This window comes from Camelus bactrianus, chromosome 4 (genome assembly GCF_048773025.1).
Source record: "Camelus bactrianus isolate YW-2024 breed Bactrian camel chromosome 4, ASM4877302v1, whole genome shotgun sequence".
NCBI lineage: Eukaryota > Metazoa > Chordata > Mammalia > Artiodactyla > Camelidae > Camelus > Camelus bactrianus.
The window spans coordinates 53,865,779-53,886,448 of NC_133542.1; the positions used below are offsets into that span (position 1 = coordinate 53,865,779).

The 20,670-nt window shown below is 42.1% G+C and overlaps 1 long non-coding RNA gene across 1 annotated transcript in view; it reads left to right on the forward strand.

Moving 5' to 3' along the window:
* The window catches only part of LOC123616659 (uncharacterized), a 409,877-nt gene that overhangs the window by 19,909 nt on the left and 369,298 nt on the right, over positions 1-20,670 (forward strand). Inside the window, exons 2-3 of the long non-coding RNA XR_012506484.1 lie at positions 9,360-9,486; positions 9,853-10,012. This is a non-coding gene — a long non-coding RNA (uncharacterized LOC123616659). The remainder of the gene's footprint in view (positions 1-9,359; positions 9,487-9,852; positions 10,013-20,670) is intronic.

Sequence of the window (20,670 nt, forward strand, 5' to 3'; positions counted from 1 at the left end):
TGGGAAAGGCGTAGGGAGGGAGCCAGCGACGAGACTCCTGGCTTCAATTCCATGGAAGCAGCTCAGCTTTTTATCTTGAGGACAAACTGGAGTTCATTTTTAATCAAAGGGGTGTTCTGAGTGCCTACTGTATGCTGTTCACTGTTCTAGATTCTAGAGCTGTTTGGAGAACAGGACATACTCCCTCCCTGCTCTCTTGACCATTCTATTCTAGTAGCAAAGGCAAATAAACACAAAAATAGACAAGTCAACTCTGGGTTATAAGTGACAGGGACACAATAAAACAGGACATGTGACAGTGACTTGGGGGGAGGATGGCTGGAGCTACTTTAGACCCTGTGGTTGAGGCTGGCCTCTGTGAGGAGGTGATATTTGAGCTGAGGCCTGAATGATGACCGTGGGAAGAACATTCTGGATAAGATTTTGTTGGAAGAAAAAGCTCTGGAAAAATTTGAAAATCCCTCAGTCAGTCTTCTTTTATTTATATTCATTTATTTAAATTTCGATGGTAATACATATTCATGGTAACGATTTCAGACCTTATTAATGTATATAAAGTCAAATGTAGAAGCAGCTTCTTCCCTCTTCCTCTCCCCTCCCCTGCCCCCCAATTCCACTTCCTGGAGAGAATCCCTTTATCAGTTAGGTGGATAACCTCCCAGATTTTTCTCTGTGCAATTGCAACTATATATGTTAATTTCCAACTTTATCTCTGCTTGCCTGTCTCATGGGCCATGGAAGGTGAACACGGTCCTCTGATCGTCTTTCTCCCCAGGCTTTCTCCTCTTTGTGAATAACACCGCCATCCCACCCAAGCTGTTCAGGCCCCGAGGCTGGGAGACATCCTTGAGTCCTTCATCATGTAGGACCCCAAGTCCAATCCACTCGCAAGTCCTGTAGGCGCTACCTCCAAAACACACCCCTGTCTGGACACACTCCACTGCCAACAACCTGGTCTAAGGCGCCAGCACATCTCACTAGGACCTCTCAAGGGCTGTTCATCCTCCTGTGGTTATTTCCTATAATTCATTCTTCTCCCAGCCACCAGAGTGAGCTTTTAAAATGGGAAGCCTGGTCATGTCCCTCCTGGCTTAGTACCCGAGTGGCTTCCCAGACTTCATCTGAAGGCTGAGGTTCAAGGACTAAGCGATTCTGGGCTGTGGTCCTCTCCAACCTCATATTGACACTTTCACCTCCTTATTCATCATCCTTCAACTCTCTCCCATCGTGTCTCTGGGCCTTGCGTTTGCTGGGCTAGTTCTCTGTCATCATTCTGAACTAAACTCAGTGTCACCCTCCAGGGAGTCATCCCGCAGGGCTCCGTGCACAACAGTCTCCCTTCTGCTCTGCCCCCTCCTCACCCCTAGGCTCGAGCTACCCCATCTCCTTGTTCTGCTTCCTTTGTAGTACTTAGGTTCCGCTACTTGCTTGTTTGTTTCCGTGTTTATCATCTGTCTCCTCTGCCCCCCACTGAACGCAGGCTCCATCAGGGTAGAGATCTTGACTCATGTTCTTGTTCACAGCTGCACTGATGGAGAAATAAAAGTGTTTCCAGACTGTTCCTAATGAGCAAGGCTCTAGTGAAGATTCTTTTGTTCATACATCTTTGGGTAATTGTGGAAGGGATTCTGTGGGACACTTTTTCAGAAGTGGAATTTCTAGGTCCAACGTGGTATTACTTGAAAATTTGATAGCTCAGCAAGTTGCTGTCCAGATGCTGTGCTAGTTTGTACTCCGACTGACTTTGAGGTTGCCTTCCTCCAAGTCCTTGTCCACATTGGAGAACAGAAATCTTTTTCTTTACAGCCAATGAGCAAAAACCAAGTATTTTATCTTGTTTCAACTTGTGTTTCCCTGATCATGAAACTGAATATCTTTTCACATGCTTTTTGGTAATTTGTCATTTTTCTTTTGGGTCGTAAACACATTGCTGGCCCCACCCCCTAACATAGTTCTGCTTGTAAGAAAGAAGAATGGGTAACTGGTAGGTAGTTACCATTGCTGGCCACATGTCATTTGGCAATTTATTTATTTTTCTGGCTTTTACCTTATTACTCTATCTTATTAACTGGTAAGTGCTCTTTATGTTTTATGGAGTTAACTTTGTTATGTGTGTTACAAACATTCTCTTTTTGTCTTTCCTTTGTCTTTCAATATCGTTTAAGCCATCGCTGTCTTTTTTTAAAAAACTAAGGTGAATCCTTAACTTTTCTATTTCTGTTTTTGTGAAAATAGCATGTATACCTGTACACACTTAAAAACAATCTAGAAAAGTATGTTAAATGAAAGGTGATCCTCCCATTACACTGAGGTAACCTTGAGTATCTTTTCAAACAAATTTTTTATGCGTACATGGACATTCATTCATCATTCATTCATTCATCCGTGATTCAGTCTTTTAGCAAACATTTACAAGTCACTTATACTTCCAATATTTATTGGGTATTTACTATGATCCTGACATTGTACTAGGAATCTTAAAAAGAGGATATATACATACTATTTTTTATTAAAATGTTTTTTAGAAGATGTGCTTTTCTTTATTCATTTTTCTTTACATTTCACATGCTTCTATACCGGCACCTGTATCTGCCTCACTGTTTGTAATACGTGTTCACGATTCTATTTTATGCCTATACCAGAATGTATTTAATCTGGTCTTTATTGATGGATATTTACATTGGTCCCTGTGTGTTTGCAATTACAAACAATGTTGCAGCGAATATCTCTGTAGCTGTATCTTTGCAGCCACGTGCAAATGTATCTGTAGGGCAGACTCCTAAAATAGAATTGCATTTTAAGTTTGATGGACATTGCCAAACTGTCCTTCCAAGCTGTGTTCCAATTCACACTTCCGTCAGATGTGTGAGAGTGCTCATTTCTCCACTTTATTTGCAATCCTGGATATTGTGTCTACCATTTTTGAAAACATATAGAGGGGAGAGTGATGTGTCATTGTTTTGTTTTGCACATCCCTAATTAGGAGTGAAGCTGAGAATCTTTCATATATTTATCAGTCACCTATATTTTTTCTATGAATTGTCTGTCCATATTCTTTCCTTTGTTTTTTTATCAAGTTGTTTGCCTTTAAAAAAATTTTAAATTGATTTGTAAATTCCGTATTGTATGGATATTCAAGCTTTGTCTGTTTTAGGTGTGGCGAATATTTTCTCCCAGGGTGTCTTTAGTCTTTGAATATTGATTTTGGTACAACTCCACCTTTTTGGTGGTGGAGAACACTAGGATTCCTGTGTCGACCACATTTCTCTGATGCCTTCCGGTAGCTATCTCAATGTATATTTGAGTAGTTTTTTTTTTTTTTTTCTTTTTTCTGCTTTTTCTTGTCAGCCAAGATTCTCAGGTGTCCCCAGTCTGGGGGACCACAGCTGAACCCTGACCTAGTGGGGAGGAGGACCCTCTCCCTTGCCTTACTGTTGTTGGCTCTCCCATGCTGAGGGCACTTCCTCATTGATTTGCGTGTTTTCCTGCCAACAAAAGCACTTTTTTGTTTGTTTCTTTGTTTGAACTTTCAAGACTTCACATCTTTGCTCCTGCCCCTTTTCAATCTGAAGTGCTTCTGCCTGAGTTTCCCTCTGAAGAAAGCAGTGGTTTCTGTGCTTAAGCAGTCTTGGAAACTGGTACTGTACTGGGAGGTTTTTATTTCCTAAAAGCCATCAAACTTCATGGGCTTCAAAGAGTGTGTCCTTTGCTCTGCCCCCTTTTAATATGAGGCCATCTGGAAGCTCTGGGGGGACACACATGAGCTTCAGGCTCATGAGGGTGTAAGGCCATCTGGAAAAATTCTTTCTTGGTGAAGGTACTCCATAGTAAGATTCATTAGTATCTCTCAGTTTTAGAGTAACATCCATCCACGTCTGCTCAAACAGATGGATGTTCCCATTTCAACCAAGAGGTTCATTGGGGGCAAGGGTCTAGCAAGAGAGGAAGTGAGTGGAGGGTCATCTCTCAACACATCAATTTTATAAAGGCTGATAATTACCTGTAGCTGTTATGATGCTGTAGACTATATAGTGCCAGGAACTCCAACCACTGAAATAGGTATCTTTTCTAAAACAAAAGTCCAAGGTTGGGCTGCTTCAGGGCTGGTTAAGTCGGCAGCTCAACAAGGATCAAGACTTTTGCCTCTTGCACAAGATGGCTGCTGGTGCTCAGGGGTCACGTGCAGATCCAACTTTGTGCAGCGTTTTCACTGCTGGTGGACTTGCCGCCAGATCTCTTTTCAAGAGTGAGGAATCCTTCTCCCGAAGGTCCTGGCCTGGTTCCCTCATGTCAGTTTGTCAGAACTGAAGCCCAAGCCCACTCCCGGACCAGTCACTGCCCAGGAGGATGGGATTAGTTCAGCCCATTACTATCTGCGCACGACTTCACTCTGAGCGGGGGAGAGGGTCACCTTCTCTTGAGTAGGGGTGACCTGGTCAAAATCAGGGAGGGCATCGTCCAGAAGGAGGGAGGGATGAAGAGGCAATCACAAGTGGGTGCTATGCTGCCGCTTGTATTTTAACCAGTCAGTCAATTAATTATTTTATTTTTCCAGAACATCAGCATGATTATTGTTGGAGCATGATGATCCACTATTGTGGATTTTGCAATCCTCCTCAAATGATTATATATGAGAAAGAGGGTACATATGCACATACCTTAAATCTGGCTTCACTTATGAAGGGGCACTTGGTAGGGAGGCGAATAGAACCTTCTTACTGTGGTAGAGTGCATGGTTAGCAGGCATGAGGTCCTGGGTTCAATCTCCAGCACCTCCATTAAAAATTAAATCAATTAGAGAACTTCCTTGCTGTCAACACAATGGAGCATTCAAGAGACTGAATTGTTGGTATCAAGAAACGAAGTGGGTTGTAGTAAGCTATAATGGAAGAGAATCTGAAAATACATGTATACACATGTGTATGTATACATATAACTGTATCGCTTTGTGTACACCTGAAACTAACATTGTAAATCAACTACACTTCTATAAAAAAATCTTAAAAATTTAAAAAAGAAACAAAGTTGGACATTTATTGGAGGCAGAATTAGGTGTTCAGGTCCTTTATAATGTCCTTACTCTCTTTTCTTTGAGTATGTATTGAACACACACTATCCAATTTCAGAATTTCATCTGTTTGAGTTTGCATCAGTCTAGTTTGGCAACAAAGCTGCCATTGATTCAGAAGAATTTCAATTAATTGGTTAATTATTATTATTTTTTGGATTGGTTGAAAGGAGTTTGGACATGAGGATGGAGACTAAATAGCACTCAGCTGGTTCTGGGTATTTTCTCTCCATGAAACAAAGCCCCAGCTTTTGTTTTTTTCAGTGAAAATCTGCAGGTTCCACGAGTTGGTTAAAGAGAACAATGGGGTTGTGCAACTTGGATTGTGCTCAAGGGGGATTACGGATGTCCATGAAAGTTGGCTCTGTGGCAGGTTAAGGTTGCAATGTGTAGATTCCCCTTGACAGAAATGAGATGGTATCTCTTCTGACGTGAGCGGCTGCTGGGCTTCGAAGACCCTGGAAATCTAGTTAAGTCACACACAGTGCATCTCGTTCAGCGCGTGCAGCAGTAACGAGAAGCACTGTGCGCCGGGTCAGGATGTGCGTGGTGCCCAGGGAGCGCCACAGGCACCAGAGAACATGAATTATGCCCTATGTAGCTCCAAGCTATTTGAGCTAAAATTGACCCTCCAGGATCCAGAACCCAGTCCAAATTTCCTCATGCTGTTTTGCTGTGGAATGCAGGAAAGGGAAGACAAGGCTCCCCACCTTGTGATGCTTTTATGTGCTTTCAGACATCCGAACTGATTCTCCAAAGTAATTTTTCTTCATGCATCCAGACATCTGAACACTGCAACCCAGAGTCGAGTCTTGCGCTTCCATAGCAAGTTATTCTGAAATTAAATACCATTCTCAGCCTTGGCAAGTCTATTTTTCATGACCTCAGAGAGATGTAGCAGGGTCCTGTTCTCTTGGGGGGGCGGGGGCTGGAGATACATCCTGATGATGTGATCTCAGCACGGGGATGAGTATCAGATAAAGGAGATGATGACGAGGATGGTGATGATGATAATGATGATGGTGTGTGTGTGAGAGAGAGAGAGAGACTGTCCCTGTTTCTAAGAGAAGCTCTGGTAACAGGTTTCTGGGGAAGTGAAAGTTGTATTGTCTTCCATCAGAGATGACTTGAAAATAAAGTGCTTTAATGCTAATACTGCAGATGTCTGCAGGAAACTCAGCACCACACCGAACACTGTAGTTAGATAGCTGTGCAAAAAAGTACATGAAGGAAAGGGCTAATGTGCAATACTTCTATTTAAGATAGAAGGAGGAAATAGAAATTGTGATAGCATGCTATTTCAAGTAATAATAGAAAGTACTTGATGTTTATATGGTGAATGGATCAATACTAATTCTGTAGTCAGTGCACATACAGTAGTTTGGATTATACAAGTGATAGATGCACTCAGTATAGCTGAAATTTCCACCCTGCAACATTTATTTCTTGCTGCGTGTTAGATGGAATTTTCCACCCCACTATCTGGAAGGATTTGCATAAGAATGGTGATAGAGCAGTATTCTTTAATGATGTGCTTTTCTTTGTTAAACTTCAAAAATGTCTATGGTGCATGATGAGGTTTGGGTGAATTGCCAAGCTAATGCTTTTATATTTTCTTTAAAGAGCTTATCTTCAGTGTGTTGTGGGAGTTACTTTATATTGTGGTTATAAAGGCAGTGGCAGTAAAGCTGAATTTGTAGCAATCCCCAATAAATGCCCCTCCTCCTCGAGGGCTTGGGCTTGCCCAGAAAGGAGTTTGAGGAAGGCTGCCACTGGTTCAGCTGCAGTGAGTCCCTTGGATTTGTTTTCTGTTCTCATACCTGGTTCTGCTCACCAAGAAGTGAGGATGCCATCCTCCTCCGCAAACAATGACCTCTTGTGAGCGAAGATCCGCACCGTTCTTGTCAAGGGGGCTTGGGATCAGCCCAACTGGAGCTCTCACGGAGGATGAGTTGAATTATTCAGATCAGAGCCTGGGAACAAATGCGGTTTGGAAAGTGACCTTTTTGTCCTCCCCACAAGAACCTAATGTTTACAATGTGAGGAGGAAAAGGGATTGGAATCTTGGGAATTCCAGGAATGCAGCCACCAAGCAAAAGAAACTTCCTGGGTTGTACACTTCGAGACTCACTCTCCAAATTTTGCTCCATGGCAAGGATTTGCAAGGACAAAGGTGGAAAAACAAAACCCAAAGGATAGTCCAATAGAGGACTTCATATTAACCTCAGTTTCAATGAAACAAAGAAGTTGAAAGCCAAGAATGGAAGGAAACTTAAGGTCATCTAATCTCACCCTTTGTCCAGTGCATAAATCTCTCTCCCAGCACAGCTTTGCAGCTCACTGATCATCAGTTGCTGCTTGAATACCTCTAAGGACAAAGAACTCACTTCCTCCAAACAGCAAGGACAACAGATGACAGACTTCCTATGTGTCAGGCCTGTGATAAGCTCTTAAGATTCATGATCTTATTTAATGCTTACAACAACCTTATGAGTACTAATTGCACCACCACTTTGCAGATGGGGAAACTGAGGCTTTGTATATTGCAGAGAAAGGATTTAAAAGTGTGTTCTTAACCCCTGCACCACCCCTGCCCAGGCTGTCCCAGCATTGGTGGCCCTGATTTGTATTCTCGGTTCCGAGGAGACGCTTGGAATACACCTTGCCAGTCTTTTACACGATAGCCCTTCAAACATTTGAAGCAGCCTTCCAGTCTCTCAACCTGCCTCCTAGTTTTCCCTTTTGTCTATTTCACGCCAAACACTGCCCTTTGTCTCAATTGCCAAATTGAGACCATGTTCCTCTAGACCAAGTTCCTCTAGCCCCATTCCTGCTTACCCATACTCTTCCCAAAACACGTGTCATTTATCTATCAAACATTTTGAAGGAACCTGTGGGCTTTGTCTGCAATAGCGAACCGTGAAGGCGTCTATCTATTCTGGGTGCGCAGGGAGGCTTTCCAAAGAGCACATGGTGAACTTTTTCCACGGCCCTTTTCAGGGAGAAGGCACTTCAAAAATCCAGAGCTTTAAAATAAGCCATGGTTGAGCTTCGACGTCATTGCTGGTGGGAAAGGCAATGTCAGAGTAAAGGACGAAGCGTCCTTGCAGGTGTCCACAGTGGTCCTCCAAGGCCCAGGGGAGGCAGCTGCTCTTGGGTCTAACTCAGCCTCTGACCTGGATTTTCCGCAGCTGACTGGTGTGTCCCTGTGACCCTCGGCATGAGCCTCCCAGCTTATGAAAGGTGCTGATGATGTTGACACTCCAGCTTGTATTTCTCATGGAGTGAGGTCTGACGTGGAATCAGGCCATCCGCAGCTTGCTGTGTGACTGTAGGCAAATCCCTCACCTCTTTGGGCTTTAGCATCCTCATCTGTAAAGTGGAGATCAGTATGTCTTCTTAACAGTGTTAAATTAATTAAACAAGGGCGCCATAAAGACGGAAGTGACTCCAATGACATGGCACCTACATCAGCAAACCAAAATCTCAGCCTGTAAATGCCTCAAGATTATGAAATCAAAACGTGAAGGACCACCAATCACAGAGGCTACCTAGGCTTGTTGCAGGAAAATGTGTTACAGTTCAGTTGTGACAGCAGCCTGGATCCGGGCGAGAGACCAAGCAGCACACGCAAAGTTGGAGAACTCAGGTTTAATACACCAGCGGGCCCAGAGAAGTTAATACTTCAAGCTCTGGACCCCGTGTGTAGCTTTACACAGTACGTTTATAGGCTGCCAGTTTTACACTTTGCAACATCATATGCAAATAAAGTAGCAGAAGTTGACCAACCAGGAACAAGCCAGGAGAGAGGGGAAATGGGCCAATCAGGCATGAGAGAAATAACCAATCAGGAGTGAGCTTCATGCAAATGAAGTACTACAAACGGGCCAATCAGGAGTTAGGGAAGTGGACCAATCAGAAGTGAGAGTAATAACCAATCAGGAGTGAAGGAAATAACCAATCAGAAATGAGCTCAGGGAACCAATAGAATTTTAGGTGAGAGACGTTTTAGAGGCAAAGTGAGATAGAGCCTCTGGGCCAGGGAACCGGGAGGTGCTGGCAGGAGAGCAGCGGCCCTGCCTAGGGGTCCTGCTGGTCTTTCTATGGGGTTTCCTGCCTCAGGCTCTCGGCTGCAGCCAGTCAGTAGTTTCCTTACTTGGCTTCTGCGTCTTTGCTATAAAAGCCGCTCATCAGCACGTATGCGTGGGGTTTGGTGCTGCCTGATTAGAATCGATTTATACTCAAATAAACTCTTCACGTTTTTAATATGCCCTAGCTCGTCTTTTAACAGTTCTGGTGTCAGAAGAGGGACCCACAGGAGAGCCGGATGGGCCTCCAGGAGCAATGAACAACCAGGCGTAGGTACCTGTTGTAGCCCCGCGAGCCGGCTGCCTTCTCTCGGCCTTTGGAGGTGCTGGGTGAGTTCCCTTATAGCTCTGCAGCTTTCAGACTTCACTTGAGCATTTCTTTTTCCGGACTGGGTCTGGAACCTGGTTGGAGTTGGACTGGGTCCTACTTAGAAACTGGTCCAGGTCTAGGGTGGGAGTGGGTCTGACGTGAGCTGGACTGGGGCCAGTGTGATGCCTCAGGTGAATAAAATTTTGTTTTCAGGCTGAACAAGTAGGTTAACTTGACCAAAGATAATCTTGAATTATAGTGGCTGCAGTGGAGAACTTTTAACCTAGATAAGTTTATGCATGTAGGAGGTGCCCTAGGGACAAACGGGTGTCAGCCAGGCACTCACTATAGAGGGTAGAGGGAAAATTATTTTTCCTTCTCTGCAGTTTCTGGTGACCAGGATAAGACCCGCTGGGGCACCCCACTCACGCTGGAGCCTTTAGATGGCATCCCGGGAAAACTGGCAGAAACCAGCAAAGAGTGAGAATTCCTACACAAGCCAGCTCTTCTGGACCTCTGTCTGTGGTGCCTGGTCGAGAGAGGAAGGTAAGATTTCACATTGTCCCTTCCTTTCTAAATTCTACTTGTCAGGAAAAAACACTGGGTATTGATCCTTTCTTTCCCAGAGACAACTACAGCATCTTGTCTGTCTCATGTTGTGTCCTGAGAACTTGGTTTACAACCATCAGGTTGGGGGCCCCCAAAATACAGAAAGGTGGGGTGCACCTGTTTTGCAACTGGGGTCCTGTGGACTGTAGCCAGCTCTTAGGGGAAGTGTTTCTTTCTTCTGGTTATCTTGGAGAGTGTTCTCTGGATTTGGGAGGGTAAGATCTTTTGAACACCCTTTGGGGCCCCTTCTTATGTCCATGGGCTTATTCAGGACTGCCAGGAATATTTACTGTTTGTTCAAACTGAAATCTGGTAAAATACTTGAGAGGATCTTTTAAGTAATTATCTCTGTGGTGAGAAGTTTGCCAAATTGGAAGCTGATATTCAGAGCCTGGTAAGAAAAAAAGTTGTTTTTTTTAGGCCTCCCCTAAGCTAAAATGAAACTATGTACCCAGAAGGAAAGAAAAACATTCTGAAGCTATGGTGGAAAGATTTACTAAAACATTCCAAAGAAACACAGCTCTGAATCCAGAATATAGGAATCTTGATTTCCATCCTAGTTGACGGTCTTTTCCTTGATACAAAGAAGCCACCTGAGGATAATTTACTTGGATGGCTGGGTGAGTGGCTTGATATCATTCAGGTGGCAACCCAATTATTTGAGGAACTAAAAACAACTGTACTTGCTTTGCAAATCAAGTCTTTGTAAGGATAGACAGGAGGATCTAGAAACAATTGAAAACCCACTATCCTTTTCACCATTGCGCAGACCTCCCCTATTCAAACTGAAGAGTTATTCAGAGTGCCTCGCCAGCCATCACGAGCGTCTTTCTGATGGCCAGGCTGCATCTTTGCAGGCCCACAGGACCCCCATGATGGCGCGGCTCTGCATAAATCCAGATCAGTCAAGCTAGGTTGCCCTTGCGCTAACAAAAGAAATTGATGACAGACGACCACATTGAAATAATTGTAAGTTTAAGGCACAGGCTTGCTAAATCAAGGTTATTTTGAGTTAAAAAATGCTCAACACTAGTAAATTGGAAAAAGAAAAGAAAATCATTTTTTAAGGAGCAATTTACATGAATCACAATTTTCTATAGTCCTTGTGCTTTTCTCCAAATACACATTTCTGAAGAAATAGTTTTCTTTCCTTACCCACCCATCTTTCTTTCCATCTGATTCCACAGCAACGTTGGGAGAGGGGAAAAGAGTGTAACACCGCGTCATTGGTTTAAAGATAGATATTAAATATTTTATACTTACTATTTTAAATTTTGAGTTGTCATTTAATGAAGTGGGAAGAGTACTGGGCTGTTGGGAGATCTGGTTGCTGGTCCTGGTTCTATGTGACCTTAAGAAAACCACCTTCCCTCTCTGAGTCTCCCATTCCTCTTCCATTGGGGTTAGTGAAGGTGATTGGTAAGGTTGTCCCCGAGCCTGGATTTCATGTGTCAAAGCAGCTACAGGCCTGGCAAGACAAGTCAATTTTGTCAATGCTGCTGGAATCCCTATTAAGCACTAGCCTTGTGCTGGGGATGGGGACACAGTCAGTGGAAACAGAGCTTCAGATCAGGGCAGTTCCAGACGTGGGCCACCTGGGATTATATCCCAAGACTGCCTCTTACTTGCTGGAGAGTCTGAGTCCAGTTGTTTCTCTTCTGGGCCTCATTTTCCTTGTGGGATTGTTGGACTAGTAAAACAAATGAATACATGTCAAGGGGTTCTTATAGTGCCTGGCATGCAGTGAACTTTCAGATGATGTTGGCTTTTATTATAATTGTTATCCAAAAAGAAATAGAACATTTCAGCTGTGGTAAGTGCTCTGAGAGCATGGATGGGGGGGGTGGATTTCCCTGGCCTGGGAAGTAGTGAGTAAGGTTAATATCTAAAGGATAAGGTCACTAGTTGAAGGAGAGTGGAAACGAGTCAGGGGAATGGCGTATGCGAAGCTCCTCTGGTGAGAAGCAGCACAGATTTCTGGGAACTTAGAATAGGCCAGTGTGAAGCAGAACAAGAGAAAGGAAGAGGGGAGATTGGAGGTGGGGCCGGGACCAGGCTATGCTGGGCTCTGTCTGGGTCTAAGATTTGGAAAAACTGGGTTTGTAGGTGCCTCCTGGAAGTCAGAGTTCCCAGGTAGACCCATGGCTCTGACACCCTGAAGTGATGTCCAGAAAGGTGTGGCTTTCTTCAGCCTGGAACCCAGCAGGACCAGCTTCTAAGGGACACTAAGAAAGGGCATACGATGAGCTGTGGCTCAGAAGGGTGGACATTACCTGGGCCATCATGCACTTAGGTCATACTCTGGGGACCAAAGTCCCAGACTGTGTTCTGATCATTTCAACGTCCTATTCAGGTTGTCTTATGGCTGGTCAGATTTGAATCAGGTTGAAAGACAAAACTATAAATTCTTTCCTGTCTATAGGGAGACAAGGTTTAATGGATATTCAACTTTTGGGATGACTTTCACCGTTTAAGAATCCGATGAAATCTACTTGAGATCTACTTTAAGCATTTACACACTTAAACACAAATTTGGGTGTGTTTTTAGGTTGGGTTTGTGGGTCCCCCTGAAGCCCAACCATGGTTCCAGGTTAAATTCCTTCCACTGCAAGGCCATGTCCAACACCAGGAACGTTCAATATCCCTTTCAGTGTCTATCCCTTCCCTCCCTGCCCCCCATATGTCCCCTCTTTCCTTCTCTATTGTTGGTGCCTCAGTTTTGGACCCTTACCGATTTCCCCCTAGACTATTTAAAATTTCCCCCTAGACTATTTTAATTTTCTCTGCATTTGTTTCTCTGCCTTTATTTTCTCACCCCTCCAATCAGTTCTCCAGGTATTCCATGGAAAAAATTTTTATTGGGGGATGAAAGTGAAGTAAAATGAATAGAATTAGAAACATTTATCTTCAGAATAGAGTAAATCAGGGTTATTATAGATACTTTGGAAAATACATACAAGTCAAAAAAAATCCATAGTCCTAGCCCCTAGGGGTAACCAATGGTGTATTTTTTTTTCCTAGTATTTTTCCATGGAAAATTTTGTGTAGTTGTGATCAAACTTGCATATATATTTTTACATTTAAATGTTTTACTTAACATTTATTTTTCTTTTGGCCCTAATACATGTATGTTTAAAATTTCTTTTATTATGCAAAGTATGAGACATACACAAATCAGAGGCAGTATTATCATAAACCTGCCTACCCATCCCATCCATGTACCCAAAATCTAGCTTCAAAAATGATCAGACTGTATCAGTGAACATTTGATACATAACAAATGGCCTCAAAATTCAGTAGCTCAAAATGACACTACTGATTTCATTCATAATTCTCTGGAGACGTGATTTGGGCTGGGCTCAGCTGTGTGATTCTTTTGCTAGTCTTGGCTGGCCTCAGTCATGCACCTGTATTTTGCTGCCACTTAGCGAGAGGGCTCCGCTCCTGGGATTGGCTGGCTGACACATGGGGCCACCAGAGGGAATGGGTTCGTATCTCTCTCATCATCCAGCAGTCATCCCCGGGCTTCTTCACATGGTGATGGAAGGCTTCCAGCCATAGCAAGAGGCAAGTGCCAATGCATACCTGCTTCTCAAGCTCCTGGTTGCAGCTTACTAATATTTCTATTGGTCAAAGCAAGCCACAGGGTCCAATTCACTCTCAGTGGGTGGAGAAATAGATTTTACCTCTTGACAAAGGATCTGCAGCAGCATATTGTAAGGGCATAGACCTAAGCAGGAGAGGAATTTATGGCTGTTTTTAGTAAGGATGTGGATACAGGCAGGAGAAGAAGTTGTAGCCATTTGCAGAATCTACTACAAATGTGCTGCTAATACTAACATTGGTAAATCATCATTTCCGATGTTATTGGTAGCTTGTCGTGACTAAAATTTAGATAGCTGAGTAATGTGCCACCCAGTGGATGTGCTGAACCTTGCATGACCATTCCTTTATTGTTGGCTAGCAAGGTCATTGCCATTTTCCTGCCGTTATGAATAATGCTACAATGGATGCTTTGTGCATAAAGCTTTTTCTGGTTTTAGGATTATTTGCTCGGAGTAGTCACAAAAGTGATATTACTGTGTCAAACATTTTAGAGCTCTTAGTACACTTTGCCAAATTGCTTTCCGAAAGGATTGTATCAATTTACACTCCCACCAGTGTGTGTGAGTACCCCACAGGGATCCTTCTAAAATGCAAATCTGATTATCTCATGCCCAGTTTAAAAGTGATCTCTGCTGCCTTTGTAATAAACACTAAACTATGTAAGACAAAACTATGTCTGCTACATGACTTTTGAATAACCAAATGACTATTTTAGCTCAATAAGACCCTATATCCAAGCGTCATAGAATCTAGTGAGGAAACAAAACTGGGTAAGCTCAGAAGCAAGAGAAGTGAAGCCATCACTTTCAAGTTGTCCTGCAATGGAGGTATCATTATTTTAGAAGAAGAAACTGAGGGTCAGAGTTCAGTATTTAAAATGGAAATCTATTCATAGCTTTTTATCTATGGCATTATCTCTTTTAGCATCATACAACCTTTGCAAAGGAATGTACACACACATAAGTTTGAATATGTATTTAATCAGTACAAAGAAATTGCAATACATATTTTTTGTTGGTTAGAATTCTTTGGTTCCTAAATCTAAAGATGGTGAGATTTGGAATGAGATGGATCTGAGTTTGAATTCAGATTCTGCCATTTGCTAGAATTTGAACAATACTTAACATTTCTAAGCCCCTATCTTGTTATCTGTAGGATGCAGATAATAATCCCTATGTTTAAGGGGTTTGGAGATGATTCCACACATACACCACATGTCTAGCAGAAAGAACCATTCAATAGAAACTATTTCAACTGTTACTGTTATGTGAGATGAATATATAAGCAGAAGGGAAGCATAAATATAACCAAAATGAGGAGACTTTGATAATCTAGGACTATAAATAAAGCTCTGTGACTTTTGACACCCACGTTGCCATGGTTTGGAACCCAGTTCAGTCTACTCACTGGAAATCTTGCCTTTAGTGAGGTTTCCTTTTCCCCAATACTCTTGAGGATCCTCAGGTTCATGAACCATTCATTCCCTTGATGCTCACCTCGTATCTCCTACCTGGAAAGGGAGAGCAGAGACCAGGATGCACTCCTTGGGGTAAAGTTCCTTGACCTTGAGACTCCAGGCTGCCCGGTCTGTGGCCACTGGAGAAGGGCAGCTGTTGGTGAGAGCTGGGCCCCAGCCTCGGCACTTCTCCACTGCAGTATCTGATGACACTCTCCCTGAGCGCCCAGGAATCCCGGGACTTGCTTGTCATCCACTGCAAATATATATCTGCAGATTTGCTCAAGCCATCCTGGTTTTCAGATGCTCCCTTTTTTTTTTTTTTTAAATTTTCATTTTAATTAATTAATTAATTAATTGAAGTATAGTTGGTTACAGTGTGTCAATTTCTGGTGTACAGCATAATATCTCAGTCATGCATATTTATACATATTTTCATATTCTTTTTCATTAAAGGTTATTCCAAATATTGAATATAGTTCCCTGTGCTGTACAGAAGAAATTTGTTTTTTATCTATTTTTATATATATTTGCAAATATTTGCAAATCTCAAACTCCCAAATTTATCCTTTCCCACCCCCCTTTCCCTAGTAACCATAAGATTGTTGACTATGTCTGGGAGTTTGTTTCTGTTTTGTAGATGAGTTCATTAGTGTCCTCTTTTTTCCTTTTCCTTTTCTTTTTTTTTAGATTCCACATATGAGTGATATCATATGGTATTTTTCTTTCTCTTTCTGGCTTACTTCACTTAGAATGATGATCTCTAGATCCATCCATGTTGCTGCAAATAGTGTTATTTTAGTCTTTTCTATGGCTGAGTAGTATTCCATTGTATAAAATATACCACAACTTCTGTGTCTAGTCATCTGTTGATAGACGTTTAAGTTGCTTCCATGTCTTGGCTATTGTCTATAGTGCTGCTATGAACATTGAGGCACATGTATCTTTTTGAATTAGAGTTCCCTCTGGATATATGCCCAGGAGTGGGATTGCTGAGTCATACAGTAAGTCTATTTTTAGTTTTTTAAGGAATCTCCATACTGTTTTCCATAATGGCTGTACCAAACTACATTCCCACCAGCAGTGTAGGAGGATTCCCTTTTCTCCACACCCTCTCTAGCATTTATTTGTGGACTTTTGAATGATGGCCATTCTGACTGGTGATAATTCTTTGTAGTTTTGATTTGCATTTCTCTGATAATTAGTGATACTGAGCATTTTTTCATATACCTATTAGCTATTTGTATGTCTTTAATGGAGAATTGTTTGTTTAGATCTTCTGCCCATTTTTGGATTGGGTTGTTTGTTTTTTGTTATTAAGTTGTGTGTTGGATGTTCTTAGAGATGTCTTAGTGTTGCACTGTCCAAGAGAGATATAATGTGAGCCACATATATAATGTAACATTTTCTAGCAGATATAATATAGATAAAGAAATAGATGATAATCATTTCAATTTTATGTGTTTCTTAACCCAGTAGATCAAAAATATTATTTCACCATGTGAAACATAGAAAATTTTGATGAAATAATTTACATGATTTTTTTTATCATTATGAAGACTTTGAAACCTAGTGTATATTTTATGCTTATAGAGCACATCTGAAATTGGACTAGCCACCTTTTAAGTGCTCAGTAGCTGCATGTGTCTGATGGGTCCTATCTGGGACAGCACAATTCTAGAACAAAACTTCCTGGGCTCCAAGTACAACTCTCCAGAAGTGTAGTTCTTGATATCCACAAGCAACTATTTTTCTTAAAAAAATCTGCTTCTGGCTCCAGCTTGGAAGGGTCTGTGGGGGGGGTCCATATTACTGTATGTTGTGCTGAGAATTATTTTTTTTAACCTAGTATTGTGTCTGGCTTACCAATTGGGACTCTGTATCCCTTGCAATAAATTCCCTTTTAGGAGTCTCTTATTTTTCCCCATTTTGCTGCCACCGTAATGTATCAGAGAAAAATGTTTTTAATCCTTGAACAACAATAACAACGGGGCAAGAGTGTCAGTTTTATTTTCGTTGCTCCCATGAGGTTCCTCTGCCCCTCTGTGGGTTTGTGGAGACAAAGAATGTGTGGGAATTTGTAACCCAAGTGCACAAGGATGTGATGGGGGTGGATATCTCCTAGCAATGGCCAGTGGCATCTGAGCCTGATACAATGGTCCAGCTAAAATGTAGATTCTTCCTGGGAAGAATTCTCAACTAGTGACAATTGTGTTACTGAGATCCTACAATGCTTAAAAGTTTCACATGCCTTGTTTCCTGAGGTAGGCATTATTATCTCTGTTTTGTTTCTGGGTTTTTTTCTATTTTTTAATGACCTTTTTTATATTGAAATATAGTCAGTTTACAATGTTGTGTCAATTTTTGGTGTACAGCATAATGTTTTAGTCATCCATGTACATACATATATTCCTTTTCATATAGGAATATTGGATATAGTTCCCTGTGCTATACAGTGGAAACTTGTGGTTTATTTATTTTACATATAGTAGTTAGTGTCTTCAGATTTCAAACTCCCAATTTAGATATGGTGTGTGTATATATATATATATATATATATATATATATATATGGATATACATACATATACACACATATACATACAATGGAATACTACTCGGCCATAAAAAAGAATAAAATACTGCCATTTGCAGCAGCATGGATGGACCTGGAGATCATCATTCTAAGTGGAAGAAACCAGAAAGAAAGAAAAATACCATATGATATCATTTATATGTGGAATCTAAAAAGATGACACAAATGAACTTATTTACAAAACAGAAACAGACTCAGACATAGACAACAAATTTATGGTTATTATCCCTATTTTATAGATGAAATAGTGAAAGACCACAAGAAAGAGCCCAGGTCTGGGATCTCCAATGACCCGACTGTTCTCATTACTTTACAGAAATGAGTAGTAGGTGAATAGTAGGTGGCCTTCAATAGTCAATGGCCAAGGATTGGCTCGGGGGACCAGCTAGAGCATACCTTGAGAATTTGCCAGCAGTCAAGAGGTCTTTTTAGCCAACATTTGTGATTTGCCACAAGGGTTATGGTTACAGTGCATTAGTGTTCCAATCACTATCGCTCTGAAATAAATCACCCCAAAACGGCACAGTGCAACCCCTTAATGTGCTCCTGATTCCATGGGTCAGCAGTTTGGACAGAGCAGAGTGGAGCTGGCTTATCTCTGCTCCATGACGTGGTGCCTCGGTTGGAAGACTTGAAGGCCATGGGCTGGAAAGATCTGAATATTTGTTTCCTTGCAGACCTGCTGGTTGAGGTCGCCGGTCAACTAAATGCCTCAAACCTCTCCCTGTGGCCTTCCATGTCGTCTCCCTAAGTGGACAGGTACTGGCTTTCTCACAGCATGGCGGCTGGGTTCCCAATGTGACCAGCCAAGAGTCACATTGCTTATCACTGCCCCACCCTGGAAGCCACTCACCATGCACTTCATGCATTTTACTCCACGAGGTGTCACACAGTCCCATATCAAGGGGCGGTGAAATAGCGTCAGCCTCCTGCGGGGAGGCGGCAAGGCTCCAGCAGGGCGAGTGGGCCCACAGAAGTTGCTATAGCCATTTTTGGAAAATACAGGCTGCCACAGTCATTAGCAATGTTGTGAAGAAGGAAGGAGGTTAGGTAACTGGGAAGGAGAAGTTTTACTGAAGTGCCCATGTCTGTAGTCAATGTCAAAACAGTGAAGGGGGATCAGGAAAATGGTGGAAAGGCTAAGAAGTTCAAATGCAACTGGGGACTATTTGAAAAGGTTTCCCCCAGCTGAACACCCCTTCCCCCAAAATCCGTGGTTGCCGCCCTTGGCTTAGTCCACTGGCCTGGCTTACACTCTTCCTTATGGCCTCAGGTGGTCTCCCGTGGCCAAAGCTCTGTCCCGAGTAACCTTCGACAGCCCAGTCCCAGGCAGGGCCATGGCATCTTGTTTTCAGCCCTCCCTCTTTCTTCATGGCTTTACCCCAAAGCTTCTTTTACTAGAGATTTGGAATTTCATTAAATCAGGGCTTGAACTGAGAAATAACGACTGCCTTTATATGCACTGGCTCTTTACTGGCAAGCTATTAGAGGGAAGATAAGGTTCTCTAACACCGCAGGAATAAAGCCCAGAAAATTACGCGAAAAGCTCCACCATCCAGGATAAATGTTATAGGAGGCATTAACCTTCCATAAAAATCCCTTTGCTAGGCAGGAATTTAAATGACAGCCACTGTGAGAGGAGATATTTAGCCTTAGAAACATTTTATATTGCCACCTTCTCTTAGAATAGCAAGTTCTTTGGTTATCAGCGGTTGGGTATTGTTCCTCTTTCTTGTAAGAATGCCGAATAGAAGAGCAAATATGTCGATGTGGTTTTCTGGGTACACCCCTGTATCGCACTGCAGCCTTCCCATGAAGCTGTATGTACATTCTCTGCCTTTATTTAGAAAAATTGAATAAGAAATTGATATCCAAGAAAAGCTGAAACAAACCCTTCTGATAGCCTCCAAATTACTTGTCTTGAGGGAAAGATAATTTTTCTCTCTAAGGTATAAGTGTGATTCTCCAGTGAATGTGTGAGGCCAGAAATGACAGTGATTATCCTCTCTTTTTATATAAATTTGGCTCTTTCAGCAAACAAGCCAACAAAATCACAGGGCCAAGACTTTATATAGAAGTTTATGCATGTTCTGCCCACGTATTTATACGTGTTGGGGGGGAAATCTTAGGTGATGTAAAAGCGATTCTTCCGCTGAAAATAGTCTCTGTATCTCAACATAGCGCTTGTAACAGGATGAGAAACAGAACTCTGCCCCATTGCCTTAGAGTCTCAGCTGAGGTCCTAGAGCTGCTGCTTGTCTTGCTGGAGTTTGGGATGGAAAAGATGCTGAATTTCCCAGTGGGCTAAGCGGGTGCATGTTATAATACCCACCCTCTTCAGTTCCACTTTGCCTCCTCAGTGATTCCTCTCCAGGAATCCACAAATGGGGCATTATTTTTTTCCATCTGTTGACTGAGCAGGTTTGAAAATATTGTTCGGAAGACCCAGGATTGCAGCTTATCATAACGTGTGGTTGAGGAATCCACAGTTGCTCTTAGTTCGTTTAATCAAGTGGACATACTTATGAGGCAATAACTTTAAGAATTTTAAGACTTTCTCTAAACCAAATCACAATAAAACCAAACAGATTAACTTTGAGAGTTGGAAAGAACTCCCAAGAAATGAAAGGAAAATAGATCTTCTGAAAGGCGTTAGGGTTTTTCCCAATGATAAAACAATGAGGCACCCGACTATTTTTATTAGAACATATTTATTTAGAATATTTAGAATATTAAAATGCTTTGTGCTTTAAAAGGGACTAAGTTAAAAAAAAGTCTTCAGAGAGTTTTATCTGGTCCCAAATGAGACTTGTTATTTTAGGAAGAGTGAAACTAATATTTACTGAGGATGAGTGTGTAGCAGACACTCTACTCATTAAGTCCCTTTAATCATTGGACAGTGTAGGTATTATGATCCCATTATTTACATACAGTAAAA